The sequence below is a fragment of the Macaca mulatta genome, chromosome 1 (assembly GCF_049350105.2).
Source record: "Macaca mulatta isolate MMU2019108-1 chromosome 1, T2T-MMU8v2.0, whole genome shotgun sequence".
NCBI lineage: Eukaryota > Metazoa > Chordata > Mammalia > Primates > Cercopithecidae > Macaca > Macaca mulatta.
The window spans coordinates 229,545,611-229,564,668 of NC_133406.1; the positions used below are offsets into that span (position 1 = coordinate 229,545,611).

The 19,058-nt window shown below is 44.7% G+C and overlaps 1 protein-coding gene, 1 long non-coding RNA gene and 1 other non-coding gene across 8 annotated transcripts in view; all 3 read left to right on the top strand.

Moving 5' to 3' along the window:
* The window catches only part of MTOR (mechanistic target of rapamycin kinase), a 149,312-nt gene that overhangs the window by 74,574 nt on the left and 55,680 nt on the right, over positions 1-19,058 (top strand). The window lies entirely within an intron of this gene.
* On the top strand, positions 6,881-9,540 carry LOC144336332 (uncharacterized). The gene is made up of 2 exons (XR_013407988.1): positions 6,881-7,373; positions 8,543-9,540. It is a non-coding gene; the product is annotated as an uncharacterized LOC144336332 (long non-coding RNA).
* LOC114675471 (small nucleolar RNA U13) lies at positions 18,452-18,558 on the top strand. The gene has a single exon (XR_003726474.1). It is a non-coding gene; the product is annotated as a small nucleolar RNA U13 (small nucleolar RNA).

Consider the following 19,058-nt stretch of genomic DNA (forward strand, 5'->3'; position numbering starts at 1 on the left):
GCCTGATGCCTGACAGCTCTCCTCCCATGCCATAATCCCCCAGAGCTCTTTTCCAGTCAGGGCTTCTAGCTCCTCAGGAAGTAATTTCTGTTCAGGCAGCTGGAGTTACTGAACAATTTTTTTTTTCTCGGAATCAAAAAGCGGTAGAGGATCAGGTGGATCAGAGTTTGTTTTCTCACATCCCCAGCCTCCTTTGCCTGCTAAAGGGTGAGGATGTTACTGATACCCTTATAGCAACTTGGCATTTTGATCATAAGATTCTGTTGAGAATTGGCACTGTCTGCCAGTCTCTGCTCTCTTTTTGCAAATGTCTAGCCAGGCTGGGCACCGCAGCCTTAGCTCCATAGCATTCATTTCACTAAGGAGAATCTGGCCCCAAATGTTAGCATCCTACAAGGTCTGCTAAAAATGGGGATCTTCAAGTGGGTCTCTGGCCATCAAATGACACTGAGCTTAAACCACATGCCACAGAAGTGCTTTGCACCATACAGTCATGTATAGCAGGGGTCCCTAATCCCCAGGCTGCAGACCTGTACTTGTCCGTGGCCTGTTAGGAACAGGGCCACGCAGCAGGAGGTGAGCGGCAGGTGAGCGAGCATTACCGCCTGCGCTCCGCCTCCTGTCAGATCAGTGGCGGCATTAGATCCTCACAGGAGTGTGAACCCTGTTGTGAACTGCACATGTGAGGGATCTAGGTTGCACGCTCCTTGTGAGAATCTTAAGTACTGCCTGAAGATCTGAGGTGGAACAGTTTCACCCTGAAACCATCCCCCATCTCCCCATCCCCGCCCTGGTCCATGGAAAAATTGTGTTCCACGAAACCAGTCCCTGGTGCCAAAAAGATTGAAGACCACTGATGTGTAGCATCCCGTGTGACCCTGCTGCCTTGGAACTCCCATATAACAGTGCAGCAGAGAAGGCACAAAAGCACAGTGGAACTTTGTGGAGTTCCATCCTGCTTTTGTTTATTCTTCCCAGTAGCTCACCCAAACAGGAAAGTATTATGAATTGATTCTTATATCTGGGCAGAAAATGAATTAATCATTCTTATTTGCACCTCATGTAACAGTCCCTTTTGGGAAAGGTAGGAGGAGTTCATAAGTTTGGATCGGAAGCATCTAGCCTTTAGCATGAATGTCTGGTCTTTGACATTTATTTTCTGGAAACTTATTTCTAACATAAGGCAATACTTGAAGACAGAAGACAGAAGCTCTTGAATTGCATAAGCTACCCAAATGTCAATACTCATCCCCCTCCAGTTTTGAGGAAAAGTAGCTAATTAAGGATATTTCTCATGCCAGAAGATTATCTGTTTTCTAAAACATCCGCAACCTTATGATGTCCTAGATTCTGAATATCTAAATGAAGGAAAAATAAGTCCTTCTTTTGAGCACAGCTAAGCCAGTAGAGAAAACCATGAAGGATGTGGAGGACTAAAATGGTATTGCCTTCTCTGAAAGAGGCTTTTAAGCCCTTTTTCTGCCTTTCAGTGAGCAGAGTGACCATAAAAATGGGAATTAACTGAGAAAATCTGGAAAACCTGGGTTGGATACGATTTAGATTTTCCTTTTCTCCATTTTGCTGGTGTTGAAAGAGGGCTAGCTTGGTGCTCCTGGAAAAGATGTTTATGAAAATCAAGCTTATGTTCTTAATGAAAAAAGTCAGTGAGGTTGTACTCAAACTGGAGATTCTCAAAGACTTCACAGTGTTTGGGCCGCACTGCCATAGGCTGGCACCAAAGTAGTCTGAGTGTCACAGGGCAGGGGAGCACCTAGGGGTGGTCTCTCCTTCTGTCCAGAGAGGAGCATCAGATATCATCTGCTTGAAAATACCCCATTGAAGAGTGGGTATTTTTTCTCCCCACTCTCAGCTTGTGGAATGAATACATCTCAGAAGAAGCTGCCTTGCTGTTAGTTTTAATTGTGTACCTCAAAGGAATATTTCACTTCTTCTGAAGTCTTTAAATGAACCACAGCCTGCCATACTCTATACAACCATTGAATCTCTGCCTTTCTTTTTCTTTCTTTCTTTCTTTTTTTTGAGACGGAGTCTTACTCTGTTGTCCAGGCTGGAGTGCAGTGGTACAATCTCAGCTCACTGCAAGCTCCTCCTCCTGGGTTCACGCCAATTCTCCTGCCTCAGCCTCCCAAGTAGCTGGGACTACAGGTACCTGCCACCACACCCAGCTAATTTTTGTATTTTTAGTAGAGGTGGGGCTTCACCGTGTTAGCCAGGATGGTCTTGATCTCCTAATCTGGTGATCCACCCGCCTCGGCCTCCCAAAGTGCTGGGATTACAGGCGTGAGTCACCACGCCTGGTCAAATATCTGCCTTTCTGGCACTCCATCCCATTCCTATCTCAACTGAAAGCCCAAGTCCATCACAGAAAATAATTTCGTCTTTTCCCTAAGCTTTCTAATTTGCCACTTCTACCAAAGAATGTGTCCTGAACCTATTAGAAGTCTTTTCTCTCAGGCCTTCTCTTAGAGGCCTGTTTTGTTTTGTTTTGTTTTGTTTTGTGACAGGGTTTCACTCTGTTCAGGCTGGAGTGCAATGGGGCAACCATGGCTCACTGCAGCCTCAACCTTCCAGTCTCAAGTGATCCTTCCACCTCAGCCTCCAGAGTAGCTGGGACTGCAGGTGTGCACCAACACACCCAGCTATCTTTTTTTCTTTCTTTCTTTCTTTTATTTCTTTTCTTTCTTTCTTCCTTTCTTCCTTCCTTCCTTTCTTTTCTTTTCTTTTCTTTTTTTGTAGTGATGGGGATCTCACTGTGTTGCCAGGGCCTCGAACTCCTGGGCTCAAGTGATCCTCCAGCCTCAGCCTCTCAAAGTGCTAGGATTACAGGCATGAGCCAGCACACCTGGCCAGAGTCCATTTTAAATTATGGAATATAGCAAAAAAAAAAGTCTCTCTCTGATTTCTGTCAGGACTTTATAGCTCAGTTAGCCACCATTCAAGTTGCAGAATCCAATGATAATGCTGGCCCAGCATCCGGCAGTCTAGACAGCTGAACTGACAGTGTGACATGTTAGGATGGGAGACACAGAGGACAAGGAGGGCCTCCCAGAGAAGTGATACCTAGGTTTTAAAGAAAAAGAAGGAAATAGCCAGGAAGGGGAGAGGATGTTGTGAGCAAAGGTGCAGCTATGTGAAAGACTTGGACTAGTGGGAGGATGTAAGCATTCTTGGCCTAAGGGTCAAGGGGAAGAAGAATGGCAGCAGAAGCTAAAGCTGGAGAGGTGGAGGGGCCATGCCCGGGGAGCCCAGGTGAGGAGCGGGACTGATCCTCTGTAGACATGGGAAGGAATCCTAGAAGTTTTTCCCTCTTGTTCCACTGTTTTCCTGAGTTCCACCAGGAAACTGGCCTTTGTAATTGTCAAACAATTTTTTTTTTTTTTTTTTAGAGACATAGTCTCATTCTGTTACCCACCCTGGAGTGCAGTAGTACAATCATATAGTTCACTGAAGCCTGGAACTCGAGAGCTGAAGCAGTCTTCCTGCCTGAGCCTCCAAAGTAGCTGGGAATACAGGTGCACACCAACATGCCTGCCTGTTTTTTCAGTTTTTTTGTAGAGACAGAGTCTCACTATGTTGAGGTTGGTGTGGAACTCCTGGCCTCAAGAGATCCTTTCATCTCAGCCTCCCAAAGTGCTAGGATTACAGGCTTGAGCCACCACACACAGCCTGAACAAGATTTTTTCACTGCAAATGAATGATTCAGAGAGAATTTCTTAAAATTGTAATGCATTCATATTAAATACCCTGATGGGGTGATTTCGCATTAGGATTAGGGAGGTAGTACGTGCAGTACTTGAGTTCTTAGGCCTAGAAGCAGACAAATGTGGATTTTTTTTTTTTTTTTTTTTTTTGGGGACAGAGTCTCGCTCTATTGCCCAGGCTGGAGTGCAGTGGCGCAATCTCAGCTCACTGCAAGCTCCGCCTCCTGAGTTCATGCCATCTCCCGCCTCAGCCTCCCGAGCAACTGGGATTACAGGCACCCACCACACGCCCGGCTAATTTTTTGTATTTTTAGTAGAGACGGGATTTCACCATGTTAGCCAGGATGGTCTCGATCTCCTGACGTCGTGATCCGCCCGACTCAGCCTCCCAAAGTGCTGGGATTACAGGCGTGAGCTACCGCGCCCAGCTGACAAATCTAGATTCTAATCCCTCCCTAGCACTTGGTTGCTGTGTGGCCATGGGCAGATTACTTCTCTGAGTTTGCCAACCTGTGAAATGGAGATAAAAATCAAAACTGTCTCATACCACAGGGTTTTCATGAGAATTAAAGTAAATAAAGCAAAGGGTTATATAACTAAGGTATTTTTGGGTAAGGAAAATAAATTTGGAGGAGTTACACTACTGCATATCAAGATTTATCATAAAGCTACAGTGAGTAAGGCAGTACAGTATTGACATAGGATGAATAAATGGAACAGAATTAAATATCTGGAAACAGACCCACATATATAGAGATACTTATTTTATGTATGTATGTATTTATGTATTTATTCCTTTCCTCTCAAGCCATGTGATATAGACACTTGATTTGTGACAAGGTAGCACGACAGAATGGTGAGGAAAGGACTGCTAAGTCAACTCAATAGCCTTATGGGGGAAGGAAAATTTTTTTTTCCTCTCAGTGATCCCTTTTCTGAAAGAAAAGGCTGTTGATCATTACCTCACACCACACACAAAAGTTCAAGTCCAGGAGATTTAAACTCTTAAGTATGAACAGTAAAACAATAAAATTTATAGAGGATAACATAGGAGATTAGGTGATTAGCTTCTTGAGATAAGCAAAGATTTCTTAAACAAGATACAAAAAACACCAGTCATAAAGGAAAATATTAAGAAATGCAATAAAAGTAGTCATTCTATTCATTGGAAGACACAATGAAGAGAATGAAAAGGCAAGAAATATTTCTATTATCTTCAATATTGTATATGTATTATACCCAGAGTGTATAAAGAACTCTTATCAAACAATAAGGGGGAAAAAGGTAGCACAATTAAAAGATTGGTAAAAGAAGCCAGGTGCAGTGGCATGTACCTATAGTCTGAGCTACGCGGGAGGTTGAGGTGGAAGAATTGCTTGAGCCCAAGAGTTGGAAACCAGCCTAGGCAACATAGACTCTGTCTCAAAAAGAAAAAAATAAAATATCGACAAAAGATGTGAACAGGCACTTAGTTCACAAAGATATCCAAAAGGCTTATAAATATATGAAAAGCTACCCCATCTCATTAGTCATTATGGAAATAAAAATTTAAATCATAATAAAATGCCACTGCACACCAACCAGAAGGGCTGAAATGGAAAAGACTGAAAATAACAAATGTTGACAGAGATGTGAAGCAATTGGGCTTTTCATGTCCTACGGTAGAAATGTAAATTGGTAAAGCCACTTTGGAAAACCATCTCAGTATCTTATAAAGCTGAACATATCCTTACATGTAACTCAACAATTCTGCTGTAGATATTTTCCAACAGAGGTACAAGCACACATGCTCCAGAAGACATGGACAGGAGTGTCCGTGTAATACCCCTTGTAATAGCCAAACACTGAGAACAAGCCAAATGTTCATCTGCAGTAAGATAGATAAATGGTGGTGTATTCACACTGGGAAATACTGTTCAGCAATAGAAAGGAAAAGCTGTTGTGATGTGCAGCAGCCTGGGTGCATCTCACAAACATAAAGTTGAATGTTTATATAACAAAGCTCAAAAAATGAGCAGACAACCCCATTGTGTTAGAAGTCAGAGTAGGGTTTACAAACCTCTGGGGACACAGAGGGGAGCAGTGATTGGGAGGGGGCTCAGTGCTTCTGAGCTGCTGGCAGTGAGTTGTGTTCTGTTTCTGGTCTGGGTGGTAGTTACAAAGGTGTCTTCACTTTATGATAATTCATCAAACTGTACACTTAGGTGTTATATTCTCCTATATGTATGTATACTTGAACTAGGATGTTTGTGTAAAACTAGATAATGCACAAAGAACACTTGAACTAGTATCTGACACAGTCAATGTCTAGCAAATATCAAGTAGGAGTGTTATACCAAGTAGTGGTATTGTATTATTTAGAACACAATTGTTGTCTCATCATAAAAGTCTTTGCTGACTACCCTAGTCTAACATAAATCCCCATGTTTTTTCTCTAAGCACTCTGTTCTCTTCATGGTATTTGCCACAAAAGCACTTACTTCGGTTTGTCCTTTTTTTTTTTTTTTTTTTTTTTTTTTGAGATGGAGTTTTGCTCTTGTTGCCCAGGCTGGAGTGCAATGATGCAATCTCAGCTCACTGCATCCTCCGCCTCCCAGGTTCAAGCAATTCTCCTGCCTCAGTCTCCTGAGTACCTGGGATTACAGGCATGCGCCACCATGCCTTACTAATTTTGTATTTTAGTAGAGACGGGGTTTCTCCATGTTGGTCAGGCTGGTCTTGAACTCCTGACCCCAGGTGATCCACCTGCCTCGGCCTCCCAAAGTGCTGGGATTACAGGCGTGAGCCACCGCGCCCGGCCTCGGTTTGTGCTTTTTTGTGTATCTACTACTATAAACTGTAAGCTCTGTGAATGCAAAGAATATATTTGTCTTATTTTCCACAGTACCTCTAGCATCTAGCACTTAGCATAAAGCCTAAGACAAAATACATACTAAATTAGAACTTGTCAAATGAAATAATGAATTCCAAACAGAAGGTTCTCTTGCCCCTACATATCTATTATGGAGACTTATAGTCTCACTGTGGTAAAGTCTTCATTGTAGGGCATCACATTCTGTCCTGCATGGGGCCAGTTTTCCTTCTTTAGGTCTTAGTCATAGAATCAAAGAAAGTGAAAACTGGGAGAGGTGAGATCCTTTGTTTCAACCCTCTTTTTAATTTTTATTTTATTTGTTCATTTATTTTGAGATGGAGTCTCGCTCTGTCGCCCAGGCTTGAGTGTAGTGGTGGGATCTCAGCTCAGTGCAACCTCCGCCTCCCGGATTCAAGCAGTTCTCCTGCCTCAGCCTCCCGAGTAGCTGGAATTATAGGTGCCCACCACTACATCCAGCTTCAACCCCATTTTTTAAATTAATAACTTGAGGTAGCTTCCTTATTGTATAATATATTGTATACATATTCCTAGACATCACCAGGCTGTGTCTCATCACTCTTTTTTACTTATGAAGACAATGAACAAGAGGACCACAGAGTATCTGGGATCAGGTTTTATCCCTCTCCTGTTTATTCCGGAAGCCTGTGTAAATGTAAATGACATATCTGATTACTTCAACCTGTACTGGCCCAAGGGGCCACATGCAACAGCTAATGTTGACAAAATGAAGGAAGTAACATGTCCCCATAAAAACTGCCTTATTTCAGGCAGGCAAGGTGGCTCACACCTGTAATCCCAGCACTTTGGGAGGCCAAGACGGGCGGATCACAAGGTCAAGATATTGAGACCATCCTGGCCAACATGGTGAAACCCCGTCTTTATTAAAAATACAAAAAATAGGCCGGGCGCGGTGGCTCAAGCCTGTAATCCCAGCACTTTGGGAGGCCGAGACGGGCGGATCACGAGGTCAGGAGATCGAGACCATCCTGGCTAACACGGTGAAACCCTGTCTCTACTAAAATTACAAAAAACTAGCCGGGCGAGGTGGTGGCGCCTGTAGTCCCAGGTACTCGGGAGGCTGAGACAGGAGAATGGTGTAAACCCGGGAGGCGGAGCTTGCAGTGAGCTAAGATCCGGCCACTGCACTCCAGCCCGGGCAACAGAGCCAGACTCCGTCTCAAAAAAAAAAAAAAAAATAGCTGGGTGTGGTGGCGCACTCCTGTAGTCCCAGCTACTTGGGAGGCTGAGGCCAGAGAATCGCTTGAACACGGGAGGCGGAGGTTGCAGTGAGCCGAGATCGCACCACTGCACTCCAGCCTGGCGACAGAGCGAGACTCCATCTCAAAAAAAAAAAAAAAACTGCCTTATTTCTGGGCAGCCATAGTCCCCATATTTTATCCCCAGTAACCTAACAAAGCTTATCTGTCCCCAAAGGGGAATCAAATGTCCATTATATTGCAATTTCAGTAAATCACCCTTAGCTAGAGACAAGACCTTGTCAGGGGTCGCAGGACAAGATCACATGTCCACCCCCCAAGCTGCTCTCTTAATTACAGAGCTTCTCTTTGGGTTAGACACCTCCACCCTGACTTAGGCACTACAAACTGGAAAACAGGCCTGGTCATTCTTTAAGAATGTTAGAGGATTTGTGCCAGTTATGCCTGAGCAACCAATTAATGGCAAGGGTGACTGGGTTTTACAGTCTGCAGGCAAGGGACTAAATGGCAAAGAAAATCCACTCTTTGTCTTGATTCTAAACACATGTTTCCAAGGTGTCAATATTGTGTTGCTTGAAAGTATGAGTCCTGCTTTTACAGTTGTTTCCTGGCTTCCAGAAAAGGTATGTGGTCCTTTTCTTTTTCTGTACCTCTGCTGGAAGAAAAGGCAGTCAGTCCACAGAAGTGAAGTTTTGCTCACAGCAAAACACATTCCAGGTCAGGTGCAGTGGCTCACTCCTGTAATCCCAGCACTTTGGGAGGCCAAGACAGGAGGATTGCTTGAAGCCAGAAATTCAAGACCAGCCTGGGTAACATAGCAAGACCCTGTCTCTATAAAAAAATTGAGTGGGGCATGATGGCATGTGCCTGTGGTCTCAGCTACTCAGGAGGCCAGAGCAGGAGGATCCCTTGAGTCCAGGAATTTGAGGCTGCAGTGAGCTATGATCACACCACTGCACTCCAGTGTGGGCAACAGAATAAGACCCTATCTCAAAACAAACAAAAAACCACATTCCAAACTTCTGGGTTCGTGCTGACTTCAGAAGGGCCAGTGTGCCTCTAGGAATCTGTGCCCTTTATAGAAAAGCTCCACGCAGCAAAGAGTAGGAAAGAAGAGCAAAAGCAGAAGCAGATTGTATCTTTTGCTGTAGCCCATCTTTTTTTTTTTTTTTAATTGCCTTTTAGATTCAGCCCAAGAGGCCAGATCTCTCACCACTTATCAGTAGAGCATGCATTTACTTCCAGCTGCTGTCAAGACTTCCCACAGGGTCACCGTAACAGCTTGCCTTTGTAGAGTGTCTTACAAACCCCGGGGAAGGTTCTTCAGTGGAGAAACCTTGCCATCAGTGAGGAATTGTAAGAAGAGAAGAGTTCTGGGGTTTCTCCTAAAGCTGACCAAAAAGACAGAGGGGCTTTTGTTATAAAACCAGACCCTTCTAAGGGGAGAAACTTGCTGTGTTTCAGTGGTATCCCTAAACTCATCTACAGAAGCTAGCTTATCCTTCGGACTACCTGGAGATTTAATGGAACTGCTCGTATGCTGACTTAGAGAAACTGCTTCTGATTTTTATATGACACTGGGGGAGGGAAAGAAACTGCTGGCAGTTACACTGTGTCCCAGTGCTGTGAAACCTTGAATTGTACGCTGCATCCCAATTTCAGAGATGTTAAGGTGTGAAAAAAATGTGTGTCTTAGAACTAATTAAATCTGGTAGGTGCTGGACTGTGTCTCATGGCCACCTCTGACTGTTCATCCAGTGTCAATAGGATGTATCCAGTAGGGGCACCACTGGTCTCTCCAAACATTTTTGTACTTTTCACTGGCTGTGAATCCTGGGAATCCAGTTATAGAGTGCCACAGTTCTCTTCCATAAGGCTTCCATTACCAAGAAGGTAGGCATGGTTTTTTCTTTTCCCTGAACCCAGAATGGGCATCACTATTCCTACACTGTGGCCCAGCTTCTTAATAGAGTGGAAGACCAGCTCACATCTGCTTCTACAATTAAATGTGAAGAGTTAGAAGCTGCCAGATCACTAGGTGCCAGCTTGTTTAAGTTTTGTTTCCCAACTTTATCCACATAGTGGACTGAGTCAGAGTTCTTGGACATTCAGAAGCCAAGAAATCAGGACTCTACCCAAAATATCAACTCAGTTTTGAGTCAAGAGAGATGAACATTAGCTTTGGAGTCACTCTATCAGCCTACCCCTTTTGTTCCTTTTCCCCATCCTTTTCCTGACTGCTGCTTCTTTCTAATAGACTGTCTCAAAGCTCTTCATTTCTCTCTGGATGTGAAGAAGCAGAAAGGGGGAGAAGAACCTGCAGGCATCACCAGAAAAGGAGCAGTGCTCATTGTTGTAGAATAAAAAGATAATGGCCAATTTGTCAAGAAGTGTTGACAAGAAAGATAAAGTTGGAAGTAATTAACTGGCTGACATGCTGGGAGCGACGTGCCTGCCAATAGCTCCCTAAATCAGCCAGAGCCTTGGAAATGTGACAGCCATTCATCATTTTTACAACACGCCTCTGACAGGCTCCTCGGTTGCAAACCCCGCCAGCAAAAGTCGTGTGCTTTCACATTCTGGGGTTGTGCACCTCTCTCTGCCTTATTCTGGGTTGTGCTAAGGTACCTGGGCCCTACATCCAACCAGGAGATGCCTGGAGACAGTGAGTCAAATGGGCCAGCTTGCCAGCTCATCGCTGGGCAGTATTTCTCTCCGGGGCTGGGCACTAGGATCCCCAGAGCTGACTCTGTAAACTTCTGCAGGACAGTTCCCTTAGCATAGAGAGTGCCGAATGTGAGCTCATCAGCAGCACTCCTGGTGACCTGGTATCTAACAAGTGCTGCTGCTAACCAGCCATGGGATCTTTCAGTGGGAGGAAATGGGTATGCAGCCAGTAAAAGCAATTATGAAGACTGAATGGAGTGGAAATGTGAAAAGGCAGCATACAAAATTGTATATATGCTTTTATCACCAATATGTATAAAATATGCATTTATGCAGAATATGCACAGGTAAAAGTATCTTGGAAAGGTGATTATATTATAATCAACTTCTCCATTTTTTTCTTTTTAAAAAGTGATACTTCCACTCACCAATCTTGAAAAGATATTTTTTTGCACACGCGCCCCCTCCCCCCCATGCATTTCCTAATAACAACTGTTAACTATTCTACCCTCTTTATTCCAAGGGCTCACACCACCTCACATACAGATTTAGCGTGTCCTGTAGGTACTATGACAGACAAACCATTTAAACTGTGACCACACAGAAAGAAGGATGAAGACATAGTAAGAATTCTTGTTATTCTTAGGCCACTCTGAGCCTGAGACATCAGGAATCTTTTGTTTTGTTTTTGGAGACAGGGTCTCCACACAGTCTGGAGTGCAGTGGTGCAATTGTAGCCCACTGCAGCCTCACACTCGTGGGCTCAAGCGTTCCTCCCGCCTTAGTCTCCCAAATAGTTAGGACTGCAGGCACAGATCACCTCATCCAGCTAATTTTTAAATTTTTTGTAGATTTGAAGTCTTGCTGTAGATTTGAAGTCTTGCTCGGGCTGGTCTTGAATTCCTGTCCTCAAGCAATCATCCTGTCTCAGCCTCCCAAGGTGGTGGGATTACAGGCATGAGCCACCGCGCCTAGCCAAGGAAACCTATTTTGACTGTGTGAAGCTGGCCACCTCTGTTGCACCAAACCTGTTTTATCTTGGTGCGTTAGGTCCCCAAGAGCTCCTAGGACACCAAATGCCCCAGCTTTGAAACCTTGTAACAGGGCCAGCCTTCTCTTAATATGTAAAGTTCTTTTTCCTGAGTTCTGGCCCTGCCAGACCCAGAGGTTCTGTCTTCATCATCTGATCTGGCTTTGTCTCCCTTCACTTCCCCTCCTGTCTGCATTCCAGCAGCCCTCCCGACCTTCTGCCCTGTCATTTTTCAGATGTTTTCATTTTGCCTCTGTCTGCACTGCTGTCCTTTCCCTTCTAGATTAGTCTGTTCATTCTTGAGTTTCCCAGACCATTCTCCTGTTCCCAGATTCCCAAAGTAGCTTCCTGATAAAGACATCAGGGCTTAGCCAACCCCAGATCTCCCTGGCCCTAGAAGGAATCAGATTATTTGGTTTTTAATCCTGTGTTGGGCACAGAGCTAAGCCTCAGTGCTAGGAGAAGTGACAGGAGGATCTCAAGCAGTTAACACTCTATGAGAGAAACTGCTTGATACAGTGATTAGGACCCAAAGCAGTGTCCAGGGTGGCCTCAGTGTGGCTGGTTAGGCCACTTTAGTCAGACCTGTCACAGCCCCATCAGCTGTGATGCATGTGTCACCAGCCTAGGGCCAGGGGAATTCAGAGAATTCTTACTTGACAGGGAACCAAATGAAACGCAGACTGTGGTCTGCACTAGAAATAGACAGGAGAAAGAAGGCCCACGGGCATCTGGGAAGCCAGTGGGTGTGTTCTCATACATTCCTGATGGGAGCACTGGGGAAGCCTGAGTGTTCCCCCAGATGTGCCTGCAGATGCTCCTTGCTGCCTGAGGACTTTCTGACAGGCACGGCCGTGTGTGGAAGAGTCTTGCATCACTTTGCTCTGAACAGCCCAGAGGTCACATGGCACCAAGGCTGAGGGATGAGGGTGATAACCAAGTGGGCCACGCAAGGAGGTACTACCAGGCCAAGTTACTGTGGACTCAGCATCTGTCCAGAAGCCTGTGGAGCCATGACTGAGGACACTTCCAGAGACGGTGTTCTCCAGGTTTCTCTTCAGGTGGCAGGAAAGGCATTTAGACTGCTTTGCTGTGGGTCAGCATTAAGTCCTTGAGCAGTTAATGACCCACTCTTTTGGTCAATCTCATCCTCCTCCAATAAAAGGCAGTGAGGGGGCTGGGCACAGTGGCTCATGCCTGTAATCCCAGCACTTTGGGAGGCTGAGGCAGTTAGATCATTTGAGGTCAGGAGTTCAAGACCAGCCTGGCCAACATGGTGAAAACACGTCTCTACTACTAAAAATACAAAAATTAGCTGGGCGGTAGTGGCACGCACCTGTAATCCCAGCTACTCAAGAGTCTGAGGCACGAGAATCCTTAAGCCTGGGAAGCTGAGATTGCGTTGAACCGAGATTGCGCCACTGCATTCCAGTCTGGGTGACAGAGTGAGACCCTGTCTCAAAAAAAACAAAGCTGCTAGGGAGAGCCTGAAAGGAAAGAGCTGTGGGGAGGCAGCAGGCCCCACTGCCCATGTGAGCTGCTCTACTGTCACTCCTGACAGGGCCTCTGCTGGGGGAAGCGCCTGCACAGCCGAATCACCCGCTGCTCAGCTCACACGCTTGCCCTGCCTTGGGAACGAGGTTTCTGGGTAGTGGGGTTAAGATGCTTGGCGTAATGGTGTGATGTTTGCTATAGGAAGGCAGCAAGGCAATTTCTTAGTATTAGTTCTGCTCAGCTCTAGAAAATGTTTTCCTTAATTGCCAAGAACTTTCCCAACTCAGTTCAAAACTCGAATTTGATTAAAGGAGGCTCTGCAATTCAGCCTCCTTTAATCAAAATTCAATCTTGGGCTGGGGTGGGGAGAGTGAAGAATGAATGAGAATGAGTATGTCTGTACAGTGGCCTCCTTCTGCTCCTGATACCCAGGTTCACCATGTTCTCCTTTCCACCTGTCTTCATTGTCTTCCTAACTCCAGGGTCAGTTGTGGGCTCTGGGTTCTATTATGCGGATAGGCAGTTTCTGTTTGTTCTGCAGATTCACAACTGTATAATAGCAACTGGATGTTATCACTGGAAAATGGAGTGATAACTCCATTTTAATACTGCACACCCGTGTTAGGGAGGCAGTGAGAATCACTAGTTTAGAAAATTCTTGGGACTCAGTGCTCTTTTCCTTTGGCCTCAATGTGTGTCAAAAGGAGATGGGAAATCTGGTTGACCTGTCATTTCTGCACACTGTTGTAGGCACGTTGCTGGCAAGCCTCAGTCTCTCTAAACTTGTTTGTGTTCAGATCTTTTCCACCAAACCAGCATCAGCAGGGTCTGGTTTGTGGTGTTAAGTATTCCTCTTCTGTTGGGCTGGGGCTTTGAACAGTTTGCCCTTTATAAACCTGCAGCATTAATAGGGAACGACTGAGGGGCACACAATGGAGTGTTTATAGAATGGGCTTTATAAAACTCCCAGCTGCCCTGTAAAACAAGAGTTTCTCACTAAGGGGGCTTTTAAGCAAAGGCGAATTCTTCACAGGAGCCGAACATACAGTCTCTCCCTTCAGTCTCATAAAAACCACATCTCAGTAGAAAAGGGACATAATTCAAAGGACAGCTTTGTATCACCCAGGTAGGCAGGAGACCTGGGACTTAGTGGCTGTGAACTCCTGCGTTTTCACAGAGGCTTGCTTGTCCTGCACTTTGCAGCCTGAACTATAAGCCTGGCTGTCTTTGAAAAGCCTGCTGTGGTGGCTTGCTGACTTGTCACGTGGGAGACTAGAGGCATATTAGTAGCTTCTGGAAGGAAATAAAAAATGTGAGATGGGAGCTTGGGAGTAAGAGGGGAATGTTAGTGAGGAAGTTAAAATGAAGGCACAGGAGGGCTCCCTTCACCTGCACAATGAGTTCTAGAGACAGAGTTAATGGAAACATCCCACCCATTGCTCATGCTCATTCATTTTACACCTCATTCCTGGGTGCCTACTGATGCCAAGAGGAGAAAGCTAAGACACTGCCCCGTCCCTCCCATTGCAGAGCTTGCAGTATACCCTTCATTATTACTTAAGATGCTTTTTTTTCTTTACCTCAACATGGCACTAAAGATACTTTTCAGTGGTAACATTTTTAAGAGAAAGTCACCTTTTAAGGGAAAGCAACAGCCTGTGACCTACTGGGCCATGTTTTCTTCATATATAAAATGAGAATATTAATAATAGTTTCACAGGGTCGAAATAATACATAGAAACATAAGTGCAGTGCCTGGCACATATGGTGAGCTCTCTTTTTTTTTTTCTTTTTGTGACAGAGTCACGCTCTGTCACCCAGGCTGGAGTGCAGTGGCACGATCTCGGCTCACTGCAAGCTCCACCTCCCGGGTTCATGTCATTCTTCTGCCTCAGCCTCCCCAGTAGCTGGGACTACAGGTGCACACCACCGTGCCCGGCTAATTTTTTGTATTTTTTAGTAGAGAAGGGGTTTCACCGCATTAGCCAGGATGGTCTTGATCTCCTGACCTCGTGATCCACCTGCCTCAGCCTCCCAAAGTGCAGGGATTACAGGCGTGAGCCACCGCACCTGGCCTCTCTTCTTACTTTGGTATCTTGTTGTATCTTTTTGTTGCCTCCCATGATGGAGTGCCAGAAGGCATGGAGGAAGAAGAAAAAATTAAGATCCCAAACAAGATAACAGACTCTCTTGATCACCAGGATTAATAAGCCTGCTCACTTCACTGTCCAGAGCATCCACATCCATAATTAGTATTCTCCAGCAGCCTTAGAGGCGTTCATGGGAACTCCTCAGAAGGAAATAAGAGAAATGTAGCTTAGGGAGAAAGTCCTGTAGGAAATTAAAGAGGAAAAGGGGGAAGAGGAAATAAATACACAGGGCAATAGCAGCTGGTTTGCTAAAAATCTCTTTATTCTTTGAACAATCAAGAGAGTAGGTATGGCTGGGCGTGGTGGCTCATGCCTATAATCCTAACAATTTGGGAGGCTAAGACAGGCAGATCACTTGAGCTCAGGAGTTTGAGACCAGCCTGGGCCACATAGCAAAACCTCATTTCTACTAAAAATACAAAAAAAAAAAAAAAAAAAAATAGCTGGGTGTGGTGGTGTAGGCCTTTGAGAGGCTGAGGTGGGAGGATTGCGTGAGTCAAGGAGGTAGAGGTTGCAGTGAGCTGAGATCGCACCATTGCATCCCAGCTTGGATGACAGAGCCAGACCCTGTCGTGAAAAAGAGAGAGTGCCAGGCGAGGTGGCTCACATCTGTAATCCCAGCACTTTGGGAGACCAAGGCGGACAGATCACCTGAGGTCAGGAGTTCAAGACTAGCCTGACCAACATGGCAAAACCCCATCTCTACTAAAAATACAAAAAATAGCCAGGTGTGGTGGTGGGCACCTGTAATCCCAGCTACTTGGGAGGCTGAGACAGGAGAATCGCTTGAACCCAGGAGGCAGAGGTTACAGTGAACTGAGATTGCGCCATTGCACTCTAGCCTAGGCGACAGAGTGAGACTCCATCTCAAAAAAAAAAGAGAGTGGATATGGACAGTGTCCTTACCTTCAGGTTCTCAAATCAGAGAGAAATTAATTTCTCAGAATGAGGGTGTTAATTTTTCATGAGTTTAGTCAAAGTTGTAATTTTTTTGTTTTTTTTTTTTTAGACGGTGCCTTGCTTTTGTCACTCAGGCTGGAGTGCAGTGTGCGATCTTGACTCACTGCAACCTCCGCCTCCTGGGTTCAAGCGATTCTCCTGCCTTAACCTCCCAAGTAGCTGCGATTACAGGCATCTGCCACCATGCTCAGCTAATTTTTATATTTTTAGTAGAGATGGGGTTTCACCATGTTGGCCAGCCTGGTCTCGAACTCCTGATCTCATGATCTGCCTGCCTCAGCCTCCCAAAGTGCTGGGATTACAGGCATGAACCACCGCGCCTGGCCAAAGTTATAATTTTTTAATGATTATGTTTTTACTGCTCAATAAGAGCTTATCATGAATTCCAAGGTGCCCCCCCCCCAAGTTCAATGGCCACTGGTAAAGGCCTGGTCCTGTTGCCCTCTTTCCTGCCCACTGAGCTCTGTCTGCAGCCTGACCTGCCTCCACACATTCAAATGGGAAATATTGTACAAATAAGTCATTGGACTCTCTCTCTTTTTTTTTTTTTTTTTTTTTTTGAGATGGAGTTTCGCTCTTGTTGCCCAGGCTGGAGTGCAGTGGCATAATCTTGACTCACTGCAACCTTTCCAGATTCAAGTGATTCTCCTGCCTCAGCCTCCCGAGTAGCTGGGATTACAAGCGTGTGCCACAACACCTGGCTAATTTCTGTATTTTTAGTAGAGATGGGGCTTCACCATGTTGGCCAGGCTGGTCTCAAACTCCTGACCTCAGGTGATCCTCCTACCTTGGCCTCCCAAAACTCTGGGATTACAGGCATGAGCCACCACGCCTGGCCTGGACTCTCTCTTAAAGGAGTTAGGGCCATATGTTTTTACATTTTTAATTTGCAAAGCTATGCTGGTCAGTCCTTAGAGGTCGTATATCAAGGCCGTAGCTGTATATTAAGGTAAAATTTGTTTCTCCTTTGAGGTCCCTAATCACTACTTCCTAATTTTGATCAGTTTGTGGTAAACTCATTTTTTATGCACTGTAATAATTGGGAAGGTGGATTAGGAAAAGACTTGTGTTTGCTTTTGTTTTTGTTGTTTTGTCCTCAGAATGAGTCAAGCTTTGGTAATGTTAAAATTTAAAAATAGGCTGGAGGCCAGGTGCAGTGTCTCATACCTGTCATCCCAGCACTTTGGGAGGCCGAGGCCAGAGGATTGCTTGAACCAGGAGATTGAGGCTGCAGTGAGCCATGATTGTGCCACTAACTTCAGCCTGGATGACAGAGCAAGATCCTGTCTCTTTAAAAAAGAAAGAAAGAAGAAAAGAAAAGAGAATGTTTTCCAGAACACAAGATTGAAGACAGTTGTTAGAACTCCTGGAATTTTTTTTTTTTTTAATAGAGATGGGGTCTCGCTCTGTTGCCCAGGCTGGTTTCAAACTCCTGAGCTCAAGCAGTCCTCCTGCCTCAGCCTCCCAAAGTGCTGGGATTACAGGCATGAACCACTGCGCCCAGCCACTGGCTTTCTTTTTTTCCTGTTTTCTTATGCTTTCATAATCTTTATTTGGCTTCAAGGAACTAGATAATCCCAAACCTACACCTAGTAATATTATTAGTACAGTTTTCCCAGCCCCATGTGATTGGGCACAAAGCCCAGTACCTGACTTATGGGGGCCAAGAGGCATTGGGAACTGCTTCCCAATGAACCTACAGTGTAGTAGGTTCCTTTAGACTTGCTTTTCATTCTCAGCTTAGAAAAACTCATATAGGGCCTCCTAAAAGAAACCATCATGCGATGGTTTCACTCTGAAATTAAAAACATCTCTGAATTTTGTAGCAGGCTAACTTATGGAGCATATTCTAACTTATGGAGCTCATTGCCTTGCTTAGTACCAGCTCAAGAAGCACCAGCCCCATAGCTTCCCCAACAAATCTGGAGCGTAGAGCCTAGATACTGGACACTCAAACAGTTCTACTCAGGAAACATTTGGAATTCACAGTGATGACTGCCTAGTCCTAACTTAAGTCTCCACCGTAGGTGTATGTTATTCCTGCAGACAAGCATATAACTGTGTTTTAGCAGCTTTTATGCTTGGACAAACACAGGTGAAGGACCTGCTTAGCAATTTCATGTTCATTGTTTAATTCCCTGAAGAACCCTCTGAAGGAGGAGGTGGTATTAGCCCTGTTTCATAGATAAGGAATTTACATTCAAAAAAGATGACTTAAATATGTCCTACTATGTACCCAAAAAAATGAAAATTAAGATGTTTAAAACAACTTATTTATGATCACACAGTTTATAAGTGGCAGAATTAGACCTCCAGAAAGTTAAACCCAAATTTTGATCCTTTTGTATTCATTTATGTATGATGATTGGGTTTTTACCATCACATGTGGTGAGATGTGTCTCCCTCAAGCTTGTTATCACGTCAGCATGTGATCAGTCTGATCATGGGGGAAAACCCTGTCTTCTGACTCCAAATCCAAGGCTGCTTCACCCCCAACTTATCCTTAACAAAGAGGCATAAGGTGCTTCATTTACTGTGGGAACTGTCCCGATTCCTGTGGGCCTTGGGGAAAATCCCTGCCTTTCCTGGGCTTTAGCTTCCCCGTTAGTGAAACAGGTCTGATAACACCTCTCCCTTCCCACTCTCTTAGGGATGCATGAGGTCAAAGAAGTGATGGATTGGAAAGATTATTTGAAAACGCTTTGTAAACATGAGGCATTAGATTATTACTTTCACAAATGTTAGCTTCTTTAGATTTCTGGGCAATTTCTTTTGGTTTTATTGGAAGAAATGTGGCAGAATTTGGATTTTTAAAATAATATTTATAACAGCAATTTCTTGCCATATTGCCACATTGAACTCAAATCCTGGAATTTCCCAAAACCACTTAAAAATTAATTCTGGTCAAGTAGACAGTTTGTACTCAAAGCAGTAAACTGGATC